General features: G+C 40.1%; 1 protein-coding gene across 3 annotated transcripts in view; it reads left to right on the forward strand.

Moving 5' to 3' along the window:
* LOC101603243 (limbic system associated membrane protein) overlaps positions 1–21,028 on the forward strand; it is a 2,270,239-nt gene that overhangs the window by 1,877,041 nt on the left and 372,170 nt on the right. The window lies entirely within an intron of this gene.

Here is a 21,028-nt window from a genome sequence, read left to right on the forward strand (position 1 = left end):
TCTCTCTCTCTCTCTCTCTCTCTCTCTCTCTCTCTCTCTCTCTTTCTGTGTGTGTGTGTGTGTGTGTGTGTGTGCTCTTTCAATCTCTCTCTCACACACACACATCAGTGCTGCTACTGATCTGTTCCGTCTTCATTTTCTTTGTGCATATACCTGTCATACAGTCATTTGATCAATGTTTATTGAGTACTTCCTGGCTTCTCAGCACTACTATGGATGTTTTTTGTAAAATCAAAGAAATAAGTGGGTATGCCCTTGGCTTTGCAGAAACTATTCTAAATAAGGAACAACTAAAAGGGGAAGAAACATAATCTCAGCTGTCTTGGAACTAGTGTGACTTGCTGTAAGGAACAGTTGGCCATGTAAGTTAAATGGCACTTTTGAAGGAGACCATGTTTATTACGAACATAATCTTGGTATTTAGACTTGACCCTGTATTGATGGAGAGGCCATTTGAGTCTAGAGTGGGTTGTGAAGAGATTGACATAAGCCAATGTAGAATGAAGTTTTATAAAATTAAACCTCCATACTGATTTTTATAGTATTTGAGCTATTCATAATAGCTAAGATATAGAACTGGTCTAGCTTTCCATCAACAAATGAGTGAACAAAAGAAAATGTGGCACATATACAAAATGGAATTTTATTCAGCCATGAAGAAAACTGCTTTCAGTATGTTTGCAGGAAAAATGAATTGAACTTGAAATTGCTGTTGAGTGAAAGAAGCCACTCAGCAAAACAAATAAGACGCATTATTTTTATATGCGTATTCTAGAGTTGAATATATATTATGGAAGGTTTTAGGTCATGGGACTAGAAAGGGGACCGTAAGGGAGGAATAAGATCTTGTTTTTTTTGGGGGGAGGGTATTGAGATAAGGTCTCACATTAGCTCAGGCTGACCTGGAATTCACTATGTAGTCTCAGGGTGGCATTGAATTCACAGTGATCCTCCTACCTCTGCCCCAAAGTGCTGGGATTAAAGGTGTGCACCACCATGCCTGGCTCCTAAGAGATCTTAAAGAGGGAATAAAGTGAGGAGGTAATAGAATGCATAAGACATGTAACATGTAATATGAAAAGAAATGGGGGTACTGGAGAGATGATTTAGCGAATAAGGCACTTGCATGCAAAGCCAAAGGACCCAGGTTCTATTCCCCAGGACCCATACAAGCCATATGCACAAGGGGTGCATGCTTCTGGAGTTCATTTGCAGCAGTTGAGGGCCTTGAATGCCCGTTCTCTCTCTTCCTATCTGCCTCTTTTTTTTTTCTCTCTCTCTCTCCCCCCTCTCTTTCTCAAATAAGTAAATAAATAATATATAAAAATGGGGGACATTCAGCAGAGCATCTGGGAGGACAAATAAGAGCAAAGTATTAAAAATGTCATAATAAAATGTGTTTTATTATATTGTAATTTTACAAGTGAATAGTCTAAAAAAAAAAAAAAGCAGAAGGGCAGGTGGCAGAAAATGGGCTAAAAGCAAAGAGTACCTCACCGTTAAGTTCAAAGCAAAGAAGGAAAATAGTGATATATGGGTAAAGTGATGGGCAGATGACCATGAAAGGAAATTGATCATTTGTACATGATGTGTGAGGCATCATACATGTAGTGGATGGAGTCAGTACTGCTCTGGTCTAGACTTTACACAGCATAGCAGAGGGACACAGAGGTAAGAATGGTACCTGAAAGATGGTGAAAAAAACCTTTAACAGTATAACAACCTACTCATCATGTTTGTGAAGGTGCGGGGGGGGGGGGAAGTGAATATGGAGAATAACTGAGAGGCCGATTATTTGGGTGTTTTGTTACAAAGTTGCCACATTTACTTTACAGAGAAGCCCATGGGGTCCCTGAGTAGGGCAGAAATGCTCACAATGAAAGACACACTGATTACTATTGCTGTAAAATCCCTTTGGAGATTTGAAATGATCATAATAATCCTGATGTGATCAGTGGGTGAATGCAGCTATTTTTTTGTTGGCTGATACACTGGCACAAAGCTATTGCTCTTTAACCTGAGGTGATTTCATTCCAGTTGTGGGTGAAGTGATGTCTCCAAATATGGCTCATTGAATATTTAATTTCACCTCGAATAAAAGGCACCATATAAACGTTAGATGTCATAATCAATAACCATAACTGTGTTGATTGTTATTGTTGTCTTGGAATATTTATTTTTAATTTTTTTGTTTGTTTATTTATTTGAGAGCAACAGAGAGAAGGAGGCAGATAGAGAGAAAGAGAGAGAGAGAATGGGCTTGCCAGGGCTTCCAGCCTCTGTAAACAAACTCCAGATGCATGCACCCCCTTGTGCATCTGGCTACCATGGGTCCTGGGGAATTGAGCCTCAAACCAGGGTCCTTAGGCTTCTTAGGCAAGTGCTTAACTGCTAAGCCATCTCTCCAGCCCATGTCTTGGGATATTTATAAGAACCAATTGCAGTAGCTTCATCTTGCAGCTATAAGCTGTGAGAAGCAAGCTTTGGAGCCATACTGTTAAAAAAAAAAATGTCCCAATGCAGCTAAATAGCCTTTGGAAATAAATGAGACTGTTTTGATTTTTTACCTATGTCAATGCACAAATCTGGCATTTTCTGATTTGGAAAAGTTCTGTGTCTGGAAATTAAACTGTCAGAGTTGAAAAGTATGGGAATGTGAGAACCAAAAGCTGTTTAATCAAAGTGCAAGATACTTTTTCAAAAGGGGTAGGAAATAGATTGCCCAATAGCAAGGCTGCTGTGTGAAATGTATCTTCTGAAGGAGAAGATGGAGGGAGAGAAAGAAGCTGAAGGGAGCAGGCGTTGCTTCCCCAACTGTAAACTGAGAAGAAAGCACTTCTCTCTTTCTTTTTGCTGTTATGCCGGGAGTAGCCATCCACTGTTCATACGCTTCTGTATTGTCAATTAAAGCACTTGACTTTTGATTCCTTCATAATTCACAGATCCAAATTTCAAAACATTTGATTCTGAAACATACCCATCACAGCAATCTGGCATGTGTGTGGGGGTGAACCTGAGTGTGTGCATTCAGACTTTAAGATTTTAACATTCCTGTCCCTGCTGGAACAACAGTGGTGACAAAGTGACAGGCAACAATTTACATTTCTTTAGATTTTTGAGTTACTCATGGGCGTGTGCACTGGACTGAACATTCAAGTTACCACTATTTTTTTTTATTTTCCTGACACATCTTTATTCTATCTCCATCTTCACCAGTGTTCAGACACTAGCTGATGAAGTGAATAGGGCACGGCAGCTAACTATGCGCTACTAAGGCTTGGGATGAGCAATTAGGAAAGAGTTTTAACAGACTCCCTCTGCTGTGAGAGATCCGTGCATATGTCCAAGATGGTGAACCTGGCTGTCCCCCAACTTTTGTCCCCATTTATTCTTCAGTATGGACTGATTGCCAGTTATATATCTAGTTCAGTTTTTTCTGGCAGGAGTACACTAAGATACTTTCTCTAGGATTATAAGTTCAATGCTTCTGATCTTGCCTAACTTTCATTACAGAAAGTTACTCACCTATTTTTATTTTTTTAGATGAATAAGTCCACTTGAAATAGGTAATGTCAAGGCTCATGAGACATTTGTGAATAGTACTGTCCACACGTTGACTCCACGTCATATTTGAGATGACACTCTTTTTTCTCCTTTCGACCACTTCTGTCACCGTGTGTCAGAAGTCACTGTAGACGCCGAGGCCTTGCTCTGCTTCTGATCATGAAGAGAGGGGGTGGGAGGAAGCACTTCACTCAGCGATGCCAATAAGAGTAAACTAATCCTTGCTCTCAGCTTATTGAGCAAAACCGGAATCTTGACACACAGCATCAATAACACTAATGATTCTGGAAGCAAGCCTTCTTGAGACAATAATTGAGAGCCACTGGGCGCTTACATTTTATCCCCAATCTTCTTCACAGCTTTTGCTATCCACTTTCTTGGGTGGTTTCAACTGTTCTAAACCCTACGTTTGAAGTTTGAATTGCTTTCATCCTTACTGCATTTTCGACTTTCTATGCATATGTACATGTCTGTATGTGAATATGATTCAGTTAGAGAACTCAATGACTTTTACTAGAAGATAGAATTTGAATGGGATTTTTTAAATTAGTAAAATTGCTAAATGCCAATTTCACTTCTTATCAGTTCTCCCTGGTGTAATTGTGATCCTTTTTTTTTTATGTTAAATTATGGTGAGATTTTGAGCTTGTAAACATCTGTGCTCTAATTGCTTTATAGTCAGAGGACATCCTTTCTTCAACTACCATCCTGCACCTTACTCAGGTGTTGACATGATACAGCATCTCCACTGACATTTGTTGAATAGGCTCTGGGCAGGATGTGACAGCACGATCCATCTTTATTTTGTTCTTGGTTACATGGCTGTATGCATATTACCCAATACTGCTGGAGCTATGCAGGGAAATAATTAATTTTGTTGTCTATTACCAAAATGTTTCATTGCAATTGACTCATTTTTCCCTTTATACAGATGTCCTTCTTTGAGAAACCACAATGTACTAGACATAAAATTGAACTTCAAAGACACAGAGATCTACAGATGATCTCAGCAAGTTGGTTTTCTCTTCTCTAACTATCCCATCTCTCCCAGTTGCCTTCTGTGATAACCTTCCTTCGATATAGCCCTTGGGTCATGGTTCCTCCAAGGTCAGAAAATTCTATAAGTTCTTGTGCCTTTGGGTTTATAGAGAACTATGGGATGCAATGAAAATCCTCTTTCACTCATACCTTGAGTCATAATGCATTGTGCCAAAATAACAATAGTAATGATAATACTTGTGAAAATATTTTTTCCAGTTAAAATTCATAGGTTTTTTTTTTTTTAAATGAAACCATCAACTCGGAGCCATCTACTGTTCAATCAACTGACACTTGTTTGTAGAGAAAAGCCATGGGGTGATATTACTGAAAGAATAAGGATAATAATATTTGGAGTGTGGTGATCAGACTACTTAATACAGCTCAGTTGTCTTACAACATTTCTACCCTCCCATTGAGCAAATTAAATGTGGTCCTAGAGTCAGTCAGTTGATACATCCTGAGTAATCCAAATCAAGAAAATTAATGGGATTTTTAGCTTTCTGTTATAGTTTTCTGCTTTTCATGAAGATTGACAAACTGTTCCAAGTTGAGTTGTACTTAGTTATGTCTGCAGTCCATGCATATGGTTGTGTAGTGCTCTTGCAGAGGGTGCTGAATGTGTCTGACATGGAAGCCCAATGGTAAAGTATACAAACAAACGTGATCATTGAGTTACAGATGAGAAAGACAGCTGGCCCCACGATTGGGATTTCTCACAGATGAGCCTCAACCTCCTTAATGATTGGCGGCTTGCACTTAACTAGAGAATAGTTAATGTCTGCCTCGCTGTTCCCAGCCTGTGACAAGTGGCGCAAATCTTTACACTCACACACATACTGTTTGTAAAGCACAGAGAAGAGTAGGCATTAAAAATGGATGCTTCCAGCTTCACAAGACCCACTGTCAGTAATCAATGGCTTGAGTGGGGAGAAAAAATAGATCTGTATTTGAAAATCTTTTCAGCTGAAAGCATCAGTGATACTTCTAGTCTTACAGAGAATGGAATAGACTTGAAGAAATAGGGTTGTCTTCAGAAGATGGGCTCTACAATGAAGAGAAGGTTTTGTTTTTTCTTTAAAAAAAATAACACTTTAATTTCCTCATAAGCAGTGTTGTTTTGGGAATGTGAATTATGCTGCTAGCATTGCTTGGCTCCAGGCTTGCTGGGCATAGTCTTAAGGGTTAGATGCTGTTCTTTGATAATATAAGTAATGCACGGATGCCAGACAGGAAAAGCAGACATGTTTTGGAAATTTATCATATCATTGCCCACGTGCTTAGTCATTACCTAAGCCTGTCTTTTCCATTTTGTCTTCTAGTCTTTAAAAACAACTGTCCCATGGTTGATTCACTAGAGAAGTTTAGGAAAATGGTAATTTATTTATTTATTATTATTATTTTTTTACATTCTCAAAAACAAGTGTTATGTTTGGAATTCTTTGTGCCCTACCTTGCCCTCCCTTATCTTGCCCAGTCTCCCTCTACTCCTTCTTATCACCACAGAAGACATTAGTTCCTGCTCCCTGGCAACCTTGAGCTGCCATTAAGTCAACGCAGAAAGGACTGGCCTCCCAAGACCCTCTCCTACCTATGACAATATGCTGCTGACTGGCCTTATCAGGTGCAGGTTTCATGCACATGACCATATCTGGTGTGAGTTCATGAATGTAATGACCTTGTGCTTTCTAACTCACAGAGGTTCATAGGACTTCTGTCTGTGATACAGACCTTCTGTTCTTTCCTTCCTATATTCCAGGACATTCCCTAAGCCCAGCAAGAGAGGATGGGTATATGAGTATAATAACTGGCCTTCATCAGTCACTTATTTTCAGCATTTAACCAGTTATGCTTCTCCACACAAACCACCTCCCGCTGCTAGAGTGGGGGCATCTTCTGGGACTGGGGCTGAGAGAGGAATGTGTCTGTGGGTATAAAGTTGGATACCTAGGATGTAGTTTGACAATGCATCTGTTTATCAATATAAAAATAGTAACTTCTTCCTAGGGTCTACATTGACCCCAGCCATGGGCTTTTGAACTGATTCTCAGTACCAAGTATATATTCCTTCCTGTGAATTGGCCTCAGATCCAATCATAGAGCTTTTCAGGACCCACGGAACCTTCTTGCTGCTGTGGCACAAGATGGCATACCTTGGCTGATGGATCAGTATTGTAGAAGTCAAGATTAACCACTGGGTGGGATTGTTGATGACTCTTCTCTGCCAGCATCCAGCATGGCATCTTCTGACGCCATCTAAGCCAGCCTGAAGGAGGGAATCTTCTCCCTCAGCCCCAGCTTGATTTATGTCCTTAATTCATAAAGTATGGTGTGTTCAGCAGGAGAACCTAATCTTTCAGATCTATGGGCAACTAAGAGCCATGACAATAGCCTGTATTACTTTGGGGGACCTCAGAGGCTTTCTTTACTAAAAACTTTTTGGGATGCCCGACATTGCAATTGCTGTTTGATAGTCCATGGCTACTATCTGCAGCATGATACCTCTATTAATTGTAGTGTATCTTGCCTTTTCTTTCTTGTTTTATTTTCTCCCTGTCCACATTGACCTTATCCCAAAGCCCAGGTGTGTGGTGAATAAACCTATTTGATCAACAAATGAGTTTAAAGGCTTTTTTTTTTTTATATCTCTAAGCCATTCAAAATAATGCACATTTTTTACAAAAGGACAGTACTCAGATAGCAGAGTTGTATTTAGTGTGTACAAATGCATAATTGATCATAGTGTATCTGGGGGTAATTAAATTAAAAAATCCCAGTATCTAGCAATGTCTAACCCATAGCGGCTCCTTGATATCTCCTGAATTTCAGTCACTAATGGTGGAATCCTTGACATCAGTGGGGGAGACCTGGGAGCCGCTCTATGTGCTATGTACACACACCTCAGGGCAAACACATTCTCCTAAGCACCGGAAATTCCCATCAGTCTGCATTGGTATTCAATAAGTTAAATGTTCAAGGATCAGATATGTGCAGAGGAAAGCAGAAGGAAATAGTTTCCTCCACAAGACTTTTGGGGGACATTCTCAGAGGTTGTAAACATCAAAATAATCTCATTAAAATTTTACATCTTATCTCTGAGATGAATTTCCATCAAAGGACAACTTGGCTGTGGTAGTGAGGGGGTGGATTGATTGGAACATAGCTGACAATGAAATGATGGTGCCTTTTTTTTTCTCTCGTTTCAAATGTAAATGAAGGTTCTTTGATTCTCAGGAAATGCAGCCCCAATTCTGCCTCCCACAGTGGCACAGGGAGATGCCCCTCCAGGGATATCATCTCTTATGCCTGGCAAGCCCATGGGTCAGTAAGGAAATCAAAGCCTTCAATATGCCTACCTCAAAGCATACATAGTTGTGATGAGCTGGTAGGGAAATTACGTGTAGCTCTTTGAAAAATGAACAATATGAACAACATATCCTGAAATAGTTTTTAGAGCAATTTGAAGACACAAATAACGTTCTGAAGAAATATGACTTTACTCATGTGCATTACAATTACATAAAATACTTAAATTCTGGGCTGGAGACATGGTTTAGTAGTTAAGGCACTTGTCTGCAAAGCCAAAGGACCTAGGTTCGATTCCCCAGGACCCACGCAAGCCAGATGCACAAGGCAGTGCATGTGTCTGGAGATTGTTTGCAGTGGCTAGAGGCCCTGGCGTGCCCATTCCCCCCCTCCCCTCTCTCTCTCTTTGATATTCTTAAATAAATAAATAAAACTTTAAAAAAAATGCTTAAATTCTGGGCTGAATAGGTTCCTTGTTTTAACTTCAGGCCACAGGATCTGAAGGAGCAAACATGCCTGTTAAGTGCAATATGGTTGGCAGTGTGACAAGATAACCCAGGGACTGTTCTGATACCAGAGGCTGCTGGAAGTTTGCTCGACTTTGCCTGAGTGTGTGGCCAACTCAATACATCATTCACTCATGAAGCAGTGACTACTGTGATAGCCACTAAAGCCTAACAGAGAATAAAACATGCAAATTCACTGCCTTCACCAACTTGCGTTTCACCTTTTACTGGAGGAAAAGAACAATAAAATGCACAAAAATATATAATTATCTTCAGATAATAGAGATCATATAATGGAGCTGAAGGGATCAGCAGAGCCGGGATGGAGTGGTAAAGGACATGAGAGCTCAAAGACAAGATGCCAACGAGCTCAGGATCTGCAGAGTCAGCAGTGCCAGCCCCTAGTGACAGGGCACTAGCCATAGCTGTGGCATGAGAGCAAGGTGGCAATGACAGCAACTAAGGCGCCTGTGATAGAGTCATGCCAGCCTGCAAAGACCAGCCTGCTCTGGTCACATCTCTGCCATCATTGAACACAACCATTGTGGACTTCTGTTTATTTACTAAGGACATATAAAGTCCATTTTCCCCTTAATTTTCATCTTCTGTTTAGTTGATTTCTGAAAAAAAAAATAAGTTTGCATATAACAAGACATTTGCCTGTCTTCAGGTGAGTTTCTGATGAATCCAATTTAAGAACATCTATCTAATTGTGCTTTACTAGCTTTCCCCCCCCCCTCTCTTTATCCTCGAATTGCTCAACAGGGCAGGGGTCTGGAGGGCAAACACATTCATTATGTTGCCAGCAAACAAGATAGAAATTGCACTGCAGGGGACGGAATTAAATTTACAGCTTTCCCTTGTACATGTCATAAACTATTGATTTGACACAAGAAGAGAAGGCTGTAATAATGGGGCACAGCTACCATGTTGAGCTGGGCTCTGGCTGAGAGATACCAGGACAGAACACAGACAAACCCTCCTCAGGCTTCTGAGACCAACACCCAGCCCCAACCAAAGGATGAAAGAGGCCAGAACGTGGTTTACATACCATACTTGCAGAATTTCAAGCAACGGCTATCCCCTGCCAAGGTACGTTGACTTCATACCTTGACAAAGCGTTGGGTGACTGATGTATAAAGGTAGGTTCAGTGAAAGTTTGCATCTAATGTCCCAGGGGTCTTCAAGCTGCATGGGGTCTTTTACAAAGTTAGAAGTGAGGAGTCAATGTGACAGACAGCTGAGGTGGTACGTGAGAGAACTGACTCTCTGTGGGGAGTTCCCTATGACCTTGCTACTATTTAGAGACAATCCCTACATGTTCTTCTCCTGCCAGCTACTTGACATAGATGGTGCTTGCTGGTTAGGACCCTCATTGAGGCAAGAGCTCCCTGAGGACACGGAATTCCTCAGATTCACTCGAATATCTAAAGTGGCAAGGAAAATGTCTGATGGATAAAAGCACCCCATGCATACTGGTTGAATTAGTGGCACAGGGTTGATTTCAAATGAGACAATATTACATTTGTCTACACCAAAAAAAAAAAAAAAATCTAGATTTTTGCCAGAACTAAATGCCAATTTTATGACTTTATCAAGGCTGGAATATCCAGCAATATTATTGCATTGAAATCTTTCTCTCGCTCTGTCTTTCTTTCTTTCTCTATCTATCTCTCAGACACTTTACATACAGCATATAGTCAAAAAGATGAAATGATATGCTGAAAAACTAACCACAGAAAATTCAGAAAATTTCATTTTTTAATTAAATTATTAAGCCTCTCAAGAAATTCTTTACTAGCATGGTATAATAGGTGGAGTAGTATAGCATTACAAAATATGCTTGGGCTTAGGAATTAGAAAAGGTAAGAACTTTTGGGGCTGGAGAGATGCCTTAGTGGTTAAGTGCTTGCCTATGAAGCCTAAGGACCCCAGTTTGAGGCTCATTTCCCCAGGACCCACATTAGCCAGATGCACAAGGGGGTGCATGCATCTGCAGTTCGTTCAGAGTGGCTGGAGGCCCTGGCATGCCCATTCATTCTCTCTCTCTCTCTCTCTCTCTCTCTCTCTCTCTCTCTGTCTATCTGCCTCTTTCTCTCTATATATTTTACTCTCAAATAAATAAGTAAAAATAAACAAAAAATTAAAAAAGAAAACATTAGAACTTTAATCCCAAGTAGATTTTTTTTTTTAAATATTGTAACTCTAGAAGCTCTCATTTTGCATTACTAAAATTGTGGGAATGTAAAAACTGAAGTCTTCCAAGTTTTCCAAACTGTGACATGCTATGGAGAAGATAGCTTTATGGAATGTTACAATAGTGAAAATATTTCCCAACTTGGATTACAAAGTGAGTTCTAAGGAACAAAACTGTGAAAGACTGAGCCCTGTGTACTGGCTAACATAACTGGAGATGGAGTTCAAGTTGTTGGCTCCAGAATTACTTCCTTCTACAGTTTGCTGTCCAGGACCGGTTTTTTAGGGGAGGTCCTCTCACGAGCCAGGCAACATCACCAGGCTGTCCAGGCCATGGAACATCACCAAAACCACTCTAGGGACAAGAGTATATACCCAATCCCAGAACTTCTTCAATTCCCAAAGACTCCTTATTACCAGTCACAGGAGACCATCTAAGATCTTAGTGTGGAGAGCTGTGATTTATTATAGACTACACTTGAATTCATTTTCATATGCCAAAATGCTAATGTGAATTGCAGAAAGAACCTTTGTCTCTGGGGCAAAGGAAGCAGTGGATCTATTAATGTTTCTTTTTTTTTTTTTTTCTGCCCTACTTCCCCTTCATTTTATTTTCTTCTTGGGGGCGAGCTATTCTGACATGATTATACACTCTGATTCCTCCATCCAAATTCTCAATTCCCAGCCTTGGCCTTGCCATCTTTGTCTACATTAGTCTCTTTGTGTTTGTGCATGTGTGTTCTTTATAATTCAAATGCTTCTCGGAGCATGTCCCATATCAACAAGCCATCACGTCCCTTCCAACCCTGACCACAGGAATCCAAGTACTCTTTGTCTGACATCCGCTGTGTCATCCCTTCTTGGAGAATGCGCATTGTGCACTTATGCTCTTTGTGGTAGAAGACTTCACACTAACTCCATCCATGAGACACTTTGAAATGACTTTTGCTTCTAGGATGAGTTTCTTGGCAGCCAGCCCTCATGGATTAGATAGAAACATTCTATGGGAGGGAAATTAAAGTTATTTCGTGCTATTCTTATTGGGATCTGGATGATATTTCTTGTTTTCTCGCTGTAATGATACAATGCAAAGGAAAACCTTAAATTCATCTTGTCCAGAAATAAAATATCATTCTACATTGAATTCCAATATGGCCGCCACATGGCACGTTTAAACAGAAAGTAACTGAAATTGGACAAAATAGCACATCAAGTTCCTCGCTTGTAGTTTTCTCTGTTCACACTCTTGGCAGCCAAATGTAGCTTGTGACCACATCATTGAACAGCTAAATATGCAGCATTCCCACCAGTGTGAAAAGTTCTGTTGGCGAGTGCTCTGAAAGCATTTTTCTAAATGGAGTTTATAGAGCTGGGCCTTATTAAATATGCAAATGTCGGGTTTCATTCATGAACAACTACATTAGAGTCTCTGGTGGATAGCCTTGATTTATACATGATGACAAGTGTCCTAAATGTTCTCTATGTACTAAGAAAGTTGAGAATGTCTCACAAAGTACACATTTATATTAATTACTTATCTCCACACCAGACACGTTGCCAAATGCACTTTACTTGTAAAGGTTCTTTTGTTGTTTACTTCCATTTTTGATATCTTCTCTTTCCTTTTCGGAGATAATTTTGCTATTTAATTTACTTAAGTATAATGTAATTACTATATTATTTTACTTTTTAAATTTTTAGTTATTTATTTGAGAGAGCGGGGGGCACACACACACAGAGAATGGGTACACCAGGGCCTCCAATCATTGCATCTTTTGCATCTGGCTTACATGGTCCTGGAAAATCGAACCTGGGTCCTTTGGCTTTGCAGGAAAGTGTCTTAGCCACTAAGTCCTCTCTCCAGCCCTACATGTTTTATCTGAAATGACTCGCAAGATCTTTTATCTCTTTTTATTGCCAGTAACTGTGGCATTAACAAACGTGACAAGAGAAAACAGTATTGAGCACAGGAGTATCTGGCAAACAGGTTTTACTGCTGGTTATGTTTGTCAATAAAATTTCCACTGAAAATTTCATAAATCATGAAGACTTTCAAAATTTTCAGTGAGGGGCTAGAGAAATTGCTCAGTCATTAAGGCACTTGCATGCAAAACCTTAAGGACCCAGGTTCGATTCCCCAGTACCCACATAAGCCAGATGCACAAGGCGGTACATGCATCTGGAGTGCATTTGCAGTGCAGACCTCCACACTTTATCTAGGCATTCCAATCACCATGGATACATGCCTGAACAGAGTCAGGAAGTTCTCCAAGTGATTCTGAAGAGCTGAAAGACTTGGAACCCCCTAATAGGAGCTCTAAGCAAGGACCTCCACTGGTAGACATGCAGCCACCTTTGGGGTTGCCTATACCATCATCATAAACTTCTAACAAGCTCCTTCTCTGCTTGGAATTGCTCTTGTCTGAAGCATCACTCCACATGCTCCAGGGCTGCATTTTAAGGCTCCACAGGATACCTAATTCTCCACATGACAGTCTCTCACAGGGCATATTTGTCTAAATGAGACTATGCAAGCCATTCCTCCAGCACCTTCCTTTCCCTTGTTTCTATTAAGTTTGATAACAGTTCCAGTTTATTATCATACTAGTCTTTCGTTCAGGAAGTTTCTCACTTGTTTGCACTGTTTCAAGATGTACCATTATGGGTCATTTGTTTTCTCTCAGCCAATGCTGACATTCCTTAATACTTGGTAGTCATATTTTACGACACCCCACTTTTTGCCCCACGAGCCCAGGAACCATCTTGTCGGCAGTGCTATTTCATATACCATCCCTCTCAGATCCCAAATACAGCTTTTATATTTTCTCTAATTATTTGTATCAATAAGTTTGAAATAGGATCCCATCAACATACCTTCCTCCAAATCCAAAGGGCTTCATGTAACTCTCTGCATCTTCCACTCCACTTCTAGGATTTCAGCAGTGACAGCTGCTCCCTGCTATGGCAAGTGCTGCAAACTGAACTGATCAGGTCTAACCGAGCCAGTCATGCAGGGCTCTTTTCCTCTTCTTACATTTTCTTTCCTGCAGAGTGGGATTATAGCTTTACCATCCCCGCCTGGGGATTCTGAATGAGACCTAAAGAGAACTGGAATTTTCACCAGTGTCCTAAATCATCATTATTAAGTCCAAAGAGCATACCCTGCACAGGAAAATTGCAGCAGCATATGGACAGCCCTCTGTACTTCATATGTTATCCATCACATTACCGAGCCCTGCCACATGTTCCTGAAACGACCGGGGGAAGAACTTGGCTCACTGCTTGCTGAGGAGGGCCTCTTAATCTGTTTTACAGCAAACAGTTTTGCAATTACTGTGGGCATCATGGACCCAGCTGATATTTGAGCTTTGTCCTGACAAGTCTGTAGCAAATAAACATATGACACACCGTTGACGAAAAATCAATGGAAAAGGAGCTAAACATGGAGCGTACGGGTTACAAATGTCGATGGAAAAAGCGAAGTTCTCCATTTGCTTTGGATTATCTTGGCCAATATTTAAGTGTGTGTGTGTTTGTGTGTGTGTATGCGTGTGTGCATTCAAATATAAATATATAAATATATATGTGTGTTTGTTTCAAAAGTAGAGACATTTCTACAGTTATCAAATATTTATTAAGTATTTACCATAAGTTAGTCAACTTGCTATGCATTATAAAGTAAGAAGGTGATAAAAATAGACCTCAGCATCTGTCCTCATGAGAATATAGTGACTGAGAAAAGCCATCATTCAAAAAGCTTCAGAAATAAATGTGAAATTATAACTCTCCTAATGCTTCACAGAAATATGTGGTGCTTTGAGGGTCAACAATGCTTTTGTTGTCTTTGACTGATAAAGAAAGACATTTATAAAGAAGTGACAGTTAAGTTGAGATTGGAGGCAGTAGACTGCAAACAATTCTGTATAACAGGCTCTAACTACGCATATATTTGTATATAAATTGCCTGTATAAACTCATACTGATGGATATTTCAATATTTTTAAAGCATGACTTACTTTGAAGTTCAGGTGAAAGAAATATAAATCAGGACTCTTTTTCTTCTCTTGTCCTCAAGGCCCGCCTTGCATTACTGACTGTGGGGAGGGTACTTTGAAAACTCTGATGAGGATGTGGGTAAAGAGGGAATGGGACAAGGATATGTTGATGCCTCAGAGAAGGGAACCAAGTATGATATGGCAGTAAAAGAGCCATTGGGATTGAGTGTAAATAGGGGCAGGCAAGATGATCACCATTCAGTGAGACCAATCAGCTTAGTTTCTAGGTGAATCAGGGCATAGTGGTTTCTGGAGGAAGGGGAAGCTTTAAGGGGTTTAACTTATGAATGGAAAAATTCCTTCTGAGTTCTGGTAAGATAAATTTTTTTGTATTCCTTTATGTATTTGAGAGAGCGACAGAGGGAAAGACACACACACATACACACATGAAGAGAGAGAGAGATAATGGGTATGGCAGGGCCTCTGGCCACTGCAATGAACTCCAGACATATGTGCCACCTTGTGCATGTGGCTTACATGGGTCCTGGGGAATCAAACTGAGGTCCTTTGGCTTTGCAGGGAAATGCCTTAACCTCTAAGCCCTTTCTCCAGCACTCCCCCCCCCCCCCGTAAGATAATTTTAACAAGTAAGGTAGAACAAGTGTTAAGAGCACATGGTAAATGAGGGGCAACTTGACATTGGTGGGTTGCTTACAACAAATTTAAGGATTTGTGATTATGTTTTTATTCCATTTTCTCTTATTTACAATCTATTTCTAAATTAAACAGTGTATATAATGTGCCAAATAGCATAAAGAGCATAATTAAATATTTAGGTTGTAATCACTGCCTCCATTCTCAGTTGTCCTTGGCACATTGCTTTATTGTCTAAATCATCAAGTTTGCATCTGCCTCACAAGAACTCTATTAATCTCCGGTTAAACCCTCAGGTTGCATATGTGATAGGCTAAGAGCACAGGTCATTCTGCATTGGCTATTTTGTGAGATGTGTGTTTTTATTTATGTATTTGTTTGTTTATTTATTTATTTATAGTAAGAACTCTCATTGCCTCATTAGGCTTTATGCACTGAAACCTAAGTTTTATAATATTTCCTTTTTTTTAAAGTAAGTGTCTTGCTCTAGCCCAGGCTGACCTGGAATTCACAATGTAGTCTCAGGGTGGCCTCAAATTCACAGTGATCCTCCTATCCCAGCCTCCTATGTGCTGGGATTAAAGCTGTGCATCATCATGTCAGGCTTATAAGATCTTTATTTAATGAATTTTATATAAAATTTATCCTGTTTTCTCACTTTTCTTTCATCTTGTTTACATGGGAAAAATACCAGAGATCATTAACCAAGTTAATGTCTTTGAGGTTGCTAAGTACTGTAAATGTTATCATTTACATTAATATCTAGAGAAATTTCATAAGACTGAGTTAAGATGGTCCTAGGTAAGGTGTCCATTTGCCCCTTGAACTATTTTTCAGCCCTAAATAAAACAAGAAATTCTAGTTAGCCTATTGCTCATGCTTCTTTGAATACTGTAGTAATTCCACACACAAGTTTTCTATGAATTGGTAAACACAAAACAGCTGCCATTCTATAAAAAATCTTACTGTTATGAATTATATCTATTATTAGTTTATATGTAAGTGTTATTCTTCACAAAAATGACAGAGTCACGGTGCATAGTACTGTGCTGAAGTTGGAAAAAGTAGCCAGGGTTAGGGAAAATGGGACAGTTTGGGAGTCTAGGTCGGTGATATTGTTCCTCTGTAATTACCGCACTCGCTCTTGGGAGATGCATGGGCACTTTCCAGAACCAAAGCTATTTTCATCCTTGTTGAGTTCTTCTGCCTAGTCAATTTAGGGAGGAGATAGCACAGTTTGATAAGTCATCTTTCTAAGAGACAGAGAGAGAGAGAGAAAAAAAAAAAAAAGCAAGCTCTCCATAGCGTGTGGCATAATTCAGAGCCATTATTCAGGAGCAACCCTGCTGAGCTGCTCTCCTAAGAATGGAGTTTCTCCTCTTCCTGTGGCTGGATGGCTGGATTGAGTCTTTAGCTAAGCCAGAGAGTCACATCTTAAAGCAGGGCTGAGATGGCCTGGAGTGTTCTGAAAGAAAACCGAGGGCCTCCAGCTCTGGAGAGCTTCAAGCATAGCAAGGACTCAAACTCGGAAGATTTTTAAGTCACATTTGGAATTCTAAACATCCATTTGTTCTGTTTATTCTAATTAATTAGTGGTGCTTATGACCAAACCCAGGACCTCACGTATGTTAGCTCACCACCACTGAGTCACCCAGAGTTCCATCGAAAATTCGGATTTGTCTGTCCTCCCATCCTCTCCCCCAATTAAAAATTAAGCCACTTGGGCTGGAGAGATGGCTTAGTGATTAAGGCGCTTGCCTGCAGAGCCTAAGGAGCCGGGTTTGATTCTCCAGGACCCATGTAAGCCAGATGCACAAGGGGGCACATGCGTCTGGAGTCTGTTAGCAGTGGCTGGAGGCCCTGGAGCACCCTTTCTCTCTCTCTCCCTCTCTCTCTCTCTCTCTCTCTCTCTCTCTCTCTCTCTCTCTCTTTCTCTCTCAAATAAATAAATAAATAAATAAAATATTTCAAAAAAAATCAAGCAACTTTAGGGAAGAAAGAGAAGTAACACATGCAAGAGGCCTAATCAGTACTTTGATGATTAAGATAACAAGCTTTTTTTTTTTTTTTTTTTCTTGAGGTTCTGCTGAATTACATACATGTGTTCCCACACCAGAGAATCTTGTTCAGGTGTCTGGGTGCCTGATACATGTATGGTTGCTTTAGCTCGTAATACCCATTCCTAGATGTTATGTTGGGCATTTCCACATGCTCTTGGAAACTCAGTCCATACGTTCCTCAGTCCATACCTTCCAGGCGGCCCCATCCCATTCTATGAATCCACCACTACTTACATGGAGATATGGAAGTGTGTGTGTGTGTGTGTGTGTGTGTGTGTGTGTGTGTGTGTGTATGTTTTTTGTTGTTGTTGTTTGTTTTTGTTTTTTGCTTTTTTGGTTTCTCAAGATAGGATCTCACTCTAGTTCAGACTGACCTGGAATTCACTATGTAGTCTCAAGGTGGCCTTGAACTCATACTGATCCTCCTACCTCTGCCTCTTGAGTATTGGAATTAAAGGTATGCACCACCACACTGGGCAGAAGTGTGGTACTTTTCTTAAAAAAAAATATTTTTATTAGATATGGACGTATTTAGTATGTAAACCACACATGTTGGTCCCATCCTTTCCCTCCATCCCACCTCTTTTCCTACAAGGCCCTCCTTGTTGGGGATGTAGGCCAATCCCATTGGGGATTGTGGTTCATGCATTTTTGGGGGTCAGCAGTCAGTTATGGGGGAGAGGCAATGTCTCTGTGCATAATGTCCCAAATTTGTGGCTCTAACAATCTTTCCGGCCCCTCTTCAAAGCATGTTACTTTATAACCCACAGAAACCTGTGCATATTACTCTAACAGTCTAATGGAGTGCTCATAAGATCTACCGCAGCAAACGGTTAAGAATTTTGATGCTAATGCATTGGAATTTCAGCTCTCTACCTTAGGAGCCTTAGTCTAATGTAAGGAAGGATTTGCAAATGATAGGACTGAAAATGAACTGGGGCAGGTGGTTCTCTAAACACTAGTTATAAAGGTGGAAAAAAGAGCATGGTTTCAGACCCACCCCCCCCATCCTGGGATTCTCATCCACTCCTTAAACCAGATGCAGTGGTATACTACAGGTTATATTCTGCTCCTATGTAGTTGATATTTGAGTAAATTCATATGAATTCATAATAAAAATGCTGCATCGGTAATGTTGGCATGTGGCATCCTACTCCACAGCCCAAACCATTTATTTAAACCAAATGTTGTTTAACTTAATAGGTATACACACCAAAGTCAATTACATAACAATTGTGAAGATCTATTTAAAAAGAGAATAACTTATTAATCAGATATCTATTTATACTGTAGAGATTAAAGCCAAAAATCCCCTACTATTTACCTAAATAAACTCCAGGCCTTGATTTCTTATGTTAATTTAAATGAAATTGATGACTAAATTCAGGACCTTGCTATAAAAGACAAGTATGTGAAATTCTGATACACTTATGAGGTCAAAAGGATATAATTTACTACGTAAAACACACTAAATGGCTTTAATGAAGCCTGTGTATTTTTTAATCACCCTTGTACATTTTTAACATTTTGTACATCATCTAATAATTAAACATGTTAATTGCAATCAAATTGATATATGTAGTTATTGCTTTTAACATACATATCCCTGAGTAATAATCAATGTATGTATATATGTACATATATATATGGAGAGAGAGAGAGAGAAAGGTATGCAGTATGCAGGAAACTTTCATCTATTTCTCTGGTCTGTATGTGTATAAGAAATGTTTCCAGTCAGAGAATCTTTTTTTTTTTTTTTTTTAAAGATATTTATTCAAGAGCCCCATCAAAAAAGAAGTGCATCACCATTACAACAAAGTCTCCTTCCTGAGATTCTGCCAAGTCACAGTGCGTACTCAGATAAATGACCCACTGAATGCCGTCTATAATAGCAACAGCTGGCACCTCTCAGATAACACAGAGCTGCCCAGCCCCACCCCAGATCAGAAAATGGGCAAGAACTAAGTAGAATTTTTATAGATCTGAAATCTTCTCCATACCCATTGAAAGGGAGCAAAATGTGCATTAGCCACCGCCTGCCCCCACCCCCGACAAATGCCCAAGGTTCAATCTCTCAAATGGTTTTGCAGAGCAACAAAAAAAGAGGAGTGAAAGGGCTTATCTTCACCCTCAAATTTTCAGCATGGTCAAAGTGATTGTAAAATCCTTCTGGTGAGCAAGCCAAGTTTAATGGTCGGGAACAAATGCTCCTTTAGTCACAGGGCAAGCCTTTTGGATTTGTTGTAATTTCACGTAAGGAGCAGAAAAGCCAGGCAGTACCTAACCACTCCTCACCCACTCCCTTTCCCAGCTCCTTTCCTTGTGTTGCTTTGCCCTGCTTCTCCTGGTCACAACCTCACTCTGTTCTGGAGCCTTCACATGGAGGGTACAAGGGCCATACTATGATGTGTTTGCCACAGTTCTGCACAGGACCCATCTCTCTACACAAACAAAGTAACTATTCAGGGCTGGGGAGATGGCTTAGCGGTTAAGGCTTTTGCCTGCAAAGCCAAAGGACCTCAGTTCGATTCTCCAGGACCATGCAAGGCAGATGCACAAGGGGGCGCATGTGTCTGGAGTTCGTTTGCAGTGGCTGGAGGCCTTGGCACACCCATTCTCTCTCTCTCTCTCTCTCTCTCTCTCTCTCGCTCTCTCGCTCTCTCGCTCTCTCGCTCTCTCTCCCCATCTTTCTCTCTGACTCATATATATATATACTTTTTTCATCATATATATATATATATATATATATATATATATATATATATATATATGGAAAAAAGTATGTGCTCAAACTGCTAGCTCTACATATAATTGCTCAGGAGAAGGGTGGACTGGAGGAGTACTAAGAGCAGCTCATTAAGGGCTGAATAAATGGTCTTATGCAATCACTTGCTCTGTGACTGTACCCCAGCACGGCACGGCTGGGGGTCTCCCATGACAGCTAGTTTTCCATAGCTGTTCACTTCAATGATTGCAGACCATGCAGTGGATGCTGTTGTCCAAAATCAGTAGTTGCTGTTTGTTCTTTAGAAACGTAGTGGGAACTATTGTCCAACACCATTTACTCATTTATTCTGATTCTGCAAGAGACCCCTCTCTGTTTACCAATCACATGTTAAATTACTCTGACAGATGCATTTTTTTTTTAAAGGCAAGCAAATTTCGTCTTTGAGATTACACAGAACAAAAGCGTTGGGTGGCTTATTATTAGCTTACGGTGTCATTAGCTCTCTAGGACTTATATATCCGTGCATTTCCCACGGAGTTAGGAACTGAATGAAATTTATTAAGGGTTCTATATGTATTCTTTGATCATTGGTTTGTACCCCCCTAAGACAACTCCTTTTATTTACAATTAGGAATGACTATAAAGGTAAAATGGCCAATGCCCTTTACATGCAGCAGTGTGTGGGACTTTTGCTTAAAAAATAAATAAATAAATAAATAAATAAATAAATAGATAAATAAATAACAGGAAAAGAAAGAACAATTTTTGTACAGCTTCACATTTTATTGACTTGAGCTTTGCTTTTGTGATCGTGATCCAGGGAAGGCCAGCTGGAGTCACCTGTGATACAAAGCATTGTTCAATTCTGTGGACTGAGGGTACTCAATGAATAACAGACAATTTTATTTGCAGGTGTGTTTTCTCTGTGTGTTGTATCTGTGGTGTGCTCTCTGAGTCTGTACAGGGTCAGCACGTGGCCAT

This window comes from Jaculus jaculus, chromosome 4, assembly GCF_020740685.1.
Source record: "Jaculus jaculus isolate mJacJac1 chromosome 4, mJacJac1.mat.Y.cur, whole genome shotgun sequence".
NCBI classification, from domain to species: domain Eukaryota; kingdom Metazoa; phylum Chordata; class Mammalia; order Rodentia; family Dipodidae; genus Jaculus; species Jaculus jaculus.